The sequence below is a fragment of the Lithobates pipiens genome, unplaced genomic scaffold, assembly GCF_037356315.1.
Source record: "Lithobates pipiens isolate NorthernLeopardFrog02 unplaced genomic scaffold, aLitPip1_a1.2 Scaffold_7, whole genome shotgun sequence".
Taxonomy (NCBI): Eukaryota; Metazoa; Chordata; class Amphibia; order Anura; family Ranidae; genus Lithobates; species Lithobates pipiens.
In genome coordinates this window covers 77385-85327 of record NW_027507892.1, presented here as the reverse complement: position 1 = coordinate 85327, position 7943 = coordinate 77385, and positions in this window count along the sequence as shown.

The window sequence follows — 7943 nt, the reverse complement described above, 5'->3', positions numbered from 1 at the left end:
AAGTGGGTGTTCATACCTCCACCCACCAGCAGCATAGCCCCCCCCCCCCCCTGCTTTAGTTTACTGTACTCCGTCCTGTGTCCCGGCAGCAGCGCGCCCTCCTCCTGTTGCTGGATAATGATACACACTCTCCAACATCACCTGCCCCTCTTTACGGCTCCTGTCCTGTGTGGTTTCACTGGTGAGCATTCCCCTCCATCCACCTCTTCCCCCTTCAGTGTGTCAATACTGATCGGCAAATGCAGCCTCTCCCGCCAGCAGCACGCTCCCCCGACCCCCCTCCTTCCCCTTAGTAGGGCTAATGATTTTTGGCAGTTTCACTGCCACTGGTGAATGATGGCAGTGGTGAGTCGGACCTGGTCTGGTCCCTCTCACCGTCGCTGAATCCTGAATGCTGCAGCTCACTGTTTTCTCTCTTCCCCCAGCACCAAGCCAGTCCCCCTCATCTGTCAGCCCCCCTTCTCTGTCAGCCCCCCTCCTCTGCCAGCCCACCTCATCTGCCAGCCCCCTCCTCTACCAGCCCCTCTTCTCTGCCAGCTCCCCTCCTCTGCCAGCCCCCCTCATCTGCCAGTACTCCTCCTGTCAGCCCCCCTCCTCTGTCAGCCCCCCTCCTCTGCCAGCCCCCTCCTCTTTCAGCCCCCCTCCTATGCCAGCCCCCTCATCTTACAGCCCCCCTCCTCTGCCAGCCCCCCTCATCTGTCAGCCCCCTCCTCTGCTAGCTCCCCCCTCATCTGCCAGCCCCCCTCCTCTGCCAGTCCCCCTCATCTGTCAGCCCCCTTCTCTGTCAGCCCCCTCCTCTACCAGCCCCCCTAATCTTTCAGCCCCCCTCCTCTGCCAGCCCCCCTCCTCTGCCAGCCCCCTCATCTGCCAGCCCCCTCCTCTACCAGCCCCCCTCATCTTTCAGCCCCCCTCCTCTGCCAGCCCCCCTCATCTTTCAGCCCCCCTCCTCTGCCAGCCCCCCAAACCTTCAGCCCCCTCCTCTACCAGCCCCCCTCATCTTTCAGCCCCCCTCCTCTGCCAGTCCCCCCAAACCTTCAGCCCCCTCCTCTGCCAGCCCCCCTCATCTGCCAGCCCCCCTCATCTGCTAGCTTCCCCCTCTGCCAGCCACCCTCCTCTGCCAGCCACCCTCCTCTGCCAGCCCCCCTCCTCTGCCAGCCCCCCTCATCTGTCAGCCCCCCTCCTCTGCCAGCCCCCCTCATCTGTCAGCCCCCCTCCTCTGCCAGCCCCCCTCATCTGTCAGCCCCCCTCATCTGTCAGCCCCCCTCCTCTGCCAGCCCCCCTCATCTGTCAGCCCCCCTCATCTGTCAGCCCCCCTCCTCTGCCAGCCCCCTCATCTGCCAGCCCCCCTCCTCTGCCAGCCCCTCTCATCTGCCAGCCCCCCTCCTCTGCCAGCCCCCCTCATCTGTCAGCCCCCCTCCTCTGCCAGCCCCCCTCATCTGTCAGCCCCCCTCATCTGTCAGCCCCCCTCCTCTGCCAGCCCCCTCATCTGCCAGCCCCCCTCCTCTGCCAGCCCCTCTCATCTTTCAGCCCCCCTCCTCTGCCAGCCCCCCTCCTCTGCCAGCCCCCCTCATCTGCCAGTCCCCCTCCTCTGTCAGACCCCTCCTCTGTCAGACCCCTCCTCTGCCAGCCCCCTCATCTGTCAGGCCCCCTCATCTGCCAGCCCCCTCCTCTACCAGCCCCCTCCTCTACCAGCCCCCCTCATCTTTCAGCCCCCCTCCTCTGCCAGCCCCCCTCATCTTTCAGCCCCCCTCATCTTTCAGCCCCCCTCCTCTGCCAGCCCCCCAAACCTTCAGCCCCCTCCTCTGCCAGCCCCCCTCCTCTGCCAGCCCCCCAAACCTTCAGCCCCCTCCTCTGCCAGCCCCCCTCCTCTGCCAGCCCCCCAAACCTTCAGCCCCCTCCTCTGCCAGCCCCCCTCCTCTGCCAGCCCCCCCTCCTCTGCCAGCCCCCCTCCTCTGCCAGCCCCCCTCATCTGCCAGTACCCCTCCTCTGTCAGCCCCCCTCCTCTGCCAGCCCCCTCACCTGTCAGCCCTCTTCTCTGTCAGCCCCCTTCTCTGTCAGCCCCCCTCATCTGCCGGCCCCCTCCTCTACCAGCCCCCCTCATCTTTCAGCCCCCCTCCTCTGCCAGTCCCCCCAAACCTTCAGCCCCCTCCTCTGCCAGCCCCCCTCATCTGCCAGCCCCCCTCATCTGCTAGCTTCCCCCTCTGCCAGCCACCCTCCTCTGCCAGCCACCCTCCTCTGCCAGCCCCCCTCCTCTGCCAGCCCCCCTCCTCTGCCAGCCCCCCTCATCTGTCAGCCCCCTCATCTGCCAGCCCCCCTCCTCTGCCAGCCCCTCTCATCTTTCAGCCCCCCTCCTCTGCCAGCCCCCCTCCTCTGCCAGCCTCCTCATCTGCCAGCCCCCCTCATCTGCCAGTCCCCCTCCTCTGTCAGACCCCTCCTCTGCCAGCTCCCTCATCTGCCAGCCCCCCTCCTCTACCAGCCCCCCTCATCTTTCAGCCCCCCTCCTCTGCCAGCCCCTCTCATCTTTCAGCCCCCCTCCTCTGCCAGCCCCCCTCCTCTGCCAGGCCCCCTCCTCTGCCAGCCACCCCCCTCCTCTGTCAGCTACCCCCCCTCCTCTGTCAGCTACCCCCCCTCCTCTGTCAGCTACCCCCTCTTCTTTCAGCTACCCCCCTCCTCTGTCCTGCAGCTGGGTCACACTGCACTGTCTGTGTGCTCTCTCTCCCTCCCAGCCACCAATGCCACCAGAGACAGTGAATGGAGGGCCACTGGACTGGTATCCTAGCTACTAGGGATGCTTTTGCAGGATAAAACATTGTATTACAGACTCCGCTCCCTAACAGGTCCACACACACACATCTTTGCAGCGGCTCCTGGAAGGTAAGGTTTTTTTTTGTAATGGAGATCTCTATTGGGGGGGGGGGCACAGGCACAGTCTGATATCTAATGTGTTAGTTTCCACTGCTCTACTGACACCATCCACTGCTCTAATGACACCGTCCACTGCCCTACTGACACCGTCCACTGCCCTACTGACACCATCTACTGCCCTACTGACACCATCCACTGCCCTACTGACACCGTCCACTGCTCTACTGACACCGTCCACTGCTCTACTGACACCGTCCACTGCTCTACTGACACAGTCCACTGCTCTACTGACACCGTCCTCTGCACTACTGACACCGTCCTCTGCACTACTGACACCGTCCTCTGCACTACTGACACCGTCCACTGCACTACTGACACCGTCCACTGCACTACTGACACCGTCCACTGCTCTACCGACGCCATCATCTGCTCTACCGACACCGTCCACTGCACTACCGACACCGTCCACTGCACTACCGACACCGTCCACTGCACTACCGACACCGTCCACTGCACTACCGACACCGTCCACTGCACTACCGACACCGCCCACTGCTCTACCGACACCGCCCACTGCCCTACCGACACCGCCCACTGCCCTACCGACACTGTTCACTGCTCTACCGACACTGTTCACTGCTCTACCGACACTGTTCACTGCTCTACCGACACCGTCCACTGCCCTACTGACACCATCCACTGCTCTACTGACACCGTCCACTACCCTACTGGCTGACAGTGTCCACTTTTAAGGTAGGCTAGTTTCATATTTTAACTGACATTTCTTTTATTAATCGAATCATATTTTATGGGTACACAAATGCTTTTGTCTTATTTAACCATGTGCCTTTAAGTCCCCCCTCGCTCTTAATGCAATTTGGCCACAGCCACTGTTCACCATAGAACACCTCATTACTACTCTCTTTGGGTAACCCAAAAGGTGTCCCAGGTATTTTACAATCCTATAGCGTGTACTACAAAAAAATTGCTGTGCGCCGTGAAAGTGTTCGGGTTTGGCTTGAAGAAAAGTTGGCAAACCTACCCCTCGCTCGGCATAAATATAATCGTCCGCTACTCCACTTGTATGGTGGGGCTTGAACCTGGACTCAGGGGTGGAACGCATAGGGTGCAGTTGCGCATGCTCAGTCCAATGGGTACCAAAATGTGATGAAACACCTACATATGTACGTTAGTAGGAGTCCCTCATTCACATCTCAAAATGTTGGGAGGTACGCAGAACACAGCTGCTTTTAAAATTCAACATCAAAACATTCACACGGAATTCTAAGTACCGTATTTCACTATATAAACTCACTTTACTGTTCAAAATAAGCAGGGGCGGACTGACCATTGGGCCACTCGGGCACTGCCCGAGGGCCCCAAGCCACTAGGGGGCCCCATCAGGGTTGCCAGCCTCAGTAAAACCAGGGACTGTATGTAAAAATCTGTGGTTTTTTTTTACATCTGTCTCTGAAATGTCCCTTACCGACATCCTTTTGGTCTAAAAATCCAGAGATTATAGCTGCCCCACCTCTCCAGTACCTTCTCAGCCAATAGAAACATGTCTGTGTATAATGTGTGTACATGTATGTGTATACTGTGTGATTGTATACTATGTTTGTGTATACTGTGTGGACCCATAATCTTGGATTGCCTGGGGGCCCCATAATCTCATATTGCCCGAGGGCCCCCATGAGTTGTCAGTCCACCCCTGAAAATAAGTGTAAAGTGCAAAACTGCGGTGGGTGTAACAACTTCTGTTACACATTCTAACAAGTCGCCTAATCTGATGAAACAGCGGCAAGCGGACATCTTGTTACACCCACCGGAGTCTTGCATTTTACACTTATAGAGTAAACTCGGCTCATATAGTAAAATTCAGTATTTTGAAATCTGTCTGACTGTTTCGATGTTGAATTTTCAAAGTAGAGGTGTTCTGTCACATTAGCAAACCTATGAGATCAGCACGTTGCTGATGCTTTTAAAATTCAACATCTAAATTTCAGACGGATTTAAAAATCCTGTATTTCACTATTATAAGCTCAGTTTACTGTTAAAAGTGTGAAATGCAAAACTCTGGTGGGTGTAACAAGATGTCCGCTTGCCGCTTTCTCACTGTATCCTTACTGTGGACGAGTGCAGGGTGTAGCAAGATGGCGGTGATAAAACATCTCTGCCGTTGCAAAATCTGACGGGTCGCCTAATCTGACAAAACACTGGCAGAAACAGTGTAGCTAATCTAGCGTATGAATAAAGCCAGGTGAATGTTGATTAACCATTTGCCGACTGTGTCATGCAGATATACTGAAGCACAATGGCTCTCCTGGGCGAAATAATTTCTGTAAGGTGTGTCCTACTCATATTCGGCAACTAGAGGGCTGCACAGCAGGGGACCTGGTGTGCGTGGCCATCAGGCACGATGGCCGCCTACCACGCGCGATTGCCAGCACAGGGATTTTTGTGTGTAAGCTCATAAATTCCTGCGCTGTCAGAGGAGAGTAGCCATATCGTTTGTTCCTACTAAGGAAAAAACAATATGTTCTCCTTTCCTAGTCACTCTCATCCCCTCACAGTTAGAACACACAGTGAGGGAACACACAATCGACCCCTAGTGTTAACCCCTTCCCTGCCAGTGACATTTACACAGTAATCAGTACATTATTATAGCACTGATCGCTGGATAAATGCCAATGGTCCCAAAAAAAGTGTCAAATATCTCCAATCTGTTTCGTCGCAATGTCGCAGTACAGCTAAAAATCGCAGATCACCGGCATTACTAGTAAAAAAAATAATAATAATTACATAAAAATGCCATAAATCTTACTCATAGTTTGTAGATGCTATAACTTTTGCGCAAACCAATCAATACAGGCTTATTGCGATTTTTTTTTACCAAAAATATGTAGAAGAATACATATCAGCCTAAACTGATGAAGAAATTTATTTTAAAAAAAAAACTTTTGGGGATATTTATTATTGCAAAAAATGTTTTTTTTTTTTTGTTTTTTTTTTTTTTATTAAACTGTCGCTCTTTTTTTGTTTATAGCACAAAAAATAAAAACTGCAGAGGTGATCAAATACCACCAAAAGAAAGTTCTATTTGTGGGAAAAAAAGGACGCAAATTTAGTTTGGGTACAAAGTTGCATGAACGCGCAATTGTCAGTTAAAGTGACACAGTGCCAATGTTTGGCCCCTGTGTGGGTAATTCTGTATGTTAACTAAAAACTCAATAAAAAAAAAAAGATTTTGCAAAAGTGACGCAGTGCCAAATTGTAAAAATAATATCTGATCATAGCTTTGTAGTTTGTGTGGGTTTGGATGGAGGTGGGAAGAGTTAGGGCCCCTGTCAGTTTTTATGCTATTGTGGGCACTTCCCTTAACCACTTGCCCATAGCTCCCAAATGTCCCCGAGTTGGAGCAATGCCCCTCTGTCCCTCATTCCTCCTCATTTGTCCCTCATTTTGGTCTGATCTATATAGATGTATATAAAATGCACTTTTTATCTATAAAAAAAAAAATGTTTCCCAGCTCTAAACCTTTCATCTGATTTCTAAATTGCTGAATTTGTAAATTCCAAAAGCCAATATGAAGGAATAGTAGTGGTTAAAAAAAAGCACTTGTAAGTTTAACCAATCTTGTTTTTTTTTTGTACAATTCTCCTTTAAGGGGGCGTGGTAAGAGGTGTGTCCTATGCCTGCATACTTTTGCTGATAGGTGTCCCCTCATTCTCATCTCAAAAAGTTGGGAGGTATGCACTTGCCTACCAGGACAATTCTGACATTTCTCTCCTACATATAAAAAATTATCTTTTTTTATAAAAAATTACTCAGAACCCCAAAAAATTATACATGTTTTTTTAGCAGAGACCCTAGAGAATAAAATGGTGTTTGTTGCAACTTTTTATTTCACACAGTATTTGCGCAGCAATTTTTTCAAACACTTTTTTTGGAAAAAAAACTGTTTCATGCATTAAAAAAAAAAAAAAACTGTAAAGTTAGCCCAATTTATTTTGCATAATGTGAAAGATGATGTCGCCGAGTAAATAGATCTCTAACATGCAATGCTTCAAAATTGCACCCACTCGTTGTCTAAAGGTCTAAAACCTTGTACACGCAGTACGGAAATCAGAAGGGGATTGTTGTTTGACAGGCTGTTGTCCAAAGTTAGTACGCTCTAGACATGTGCAATGCATTTAGTTCCAAATTAGTTTTTTAATGAATTTTGACAAATTTGTTAATTTCCGAAATTTCAGAATTTTTAAATTTTCCAAATTTCGAATTTCAGAATTTTCAAATTTCAGAATTTATGAATTTCGACTTTCCAAATTTCCAAATTTTCCAAAAATTTTGGAAATTCGAGATTTCGGAAATTCAAAATTTAGAAATTTCAGAAATTGAAACATTTCGGAAATTCGAATTCGAAAATTTGGAAGTTCGGAAATTCTAAACTTTGGAAATTCGAAATTTCGAAAATACCAAAATTAGGAAATTAGAAGATTCGAAATTTCATAAATTTGCAAATTCAAAAATTTGCAAATTTGAAAATCCAAAAATAAGAATGAAAATCTGAAAATTCAAAAGAATGAAAATCTGAAAATTCAAAAGAATGAAAATCTGAAAATTCGAAAACCTGAAATAATAACTAATAATAAATATTAAATTATAGGTATTGGAATTACCTTTCAAATGTGTCTGTTAGTGAACGTAAGGAATATGAATTTATCCAATGTTATGAATTATCTGAATTAATGAATGCCGTATCTAAACAAATGGAACGTAATGATCTAATAATAAATAACAATAATCATAATAAAACTTTTTTATTATTATTATTTATTACTAATTTCTTCCATTCCATTTGTTTAGATGCAGCATTCGTTATTTCGGATAATTTGTAACTTCAGATAAATTTGTATTTGTTACACTCACAAACAGCCAAATTTGAAAGGAAATTCCAATACCTATAATTTAATAGTTAGTTATTATTAGTTAGTTATTATTTCGAATTTTACAGATTTTCTTTCTTTTTTTCGGATTTTCGAATTTTAAAAGGCTTTTGTTTTGTAGGATCTGGAAAT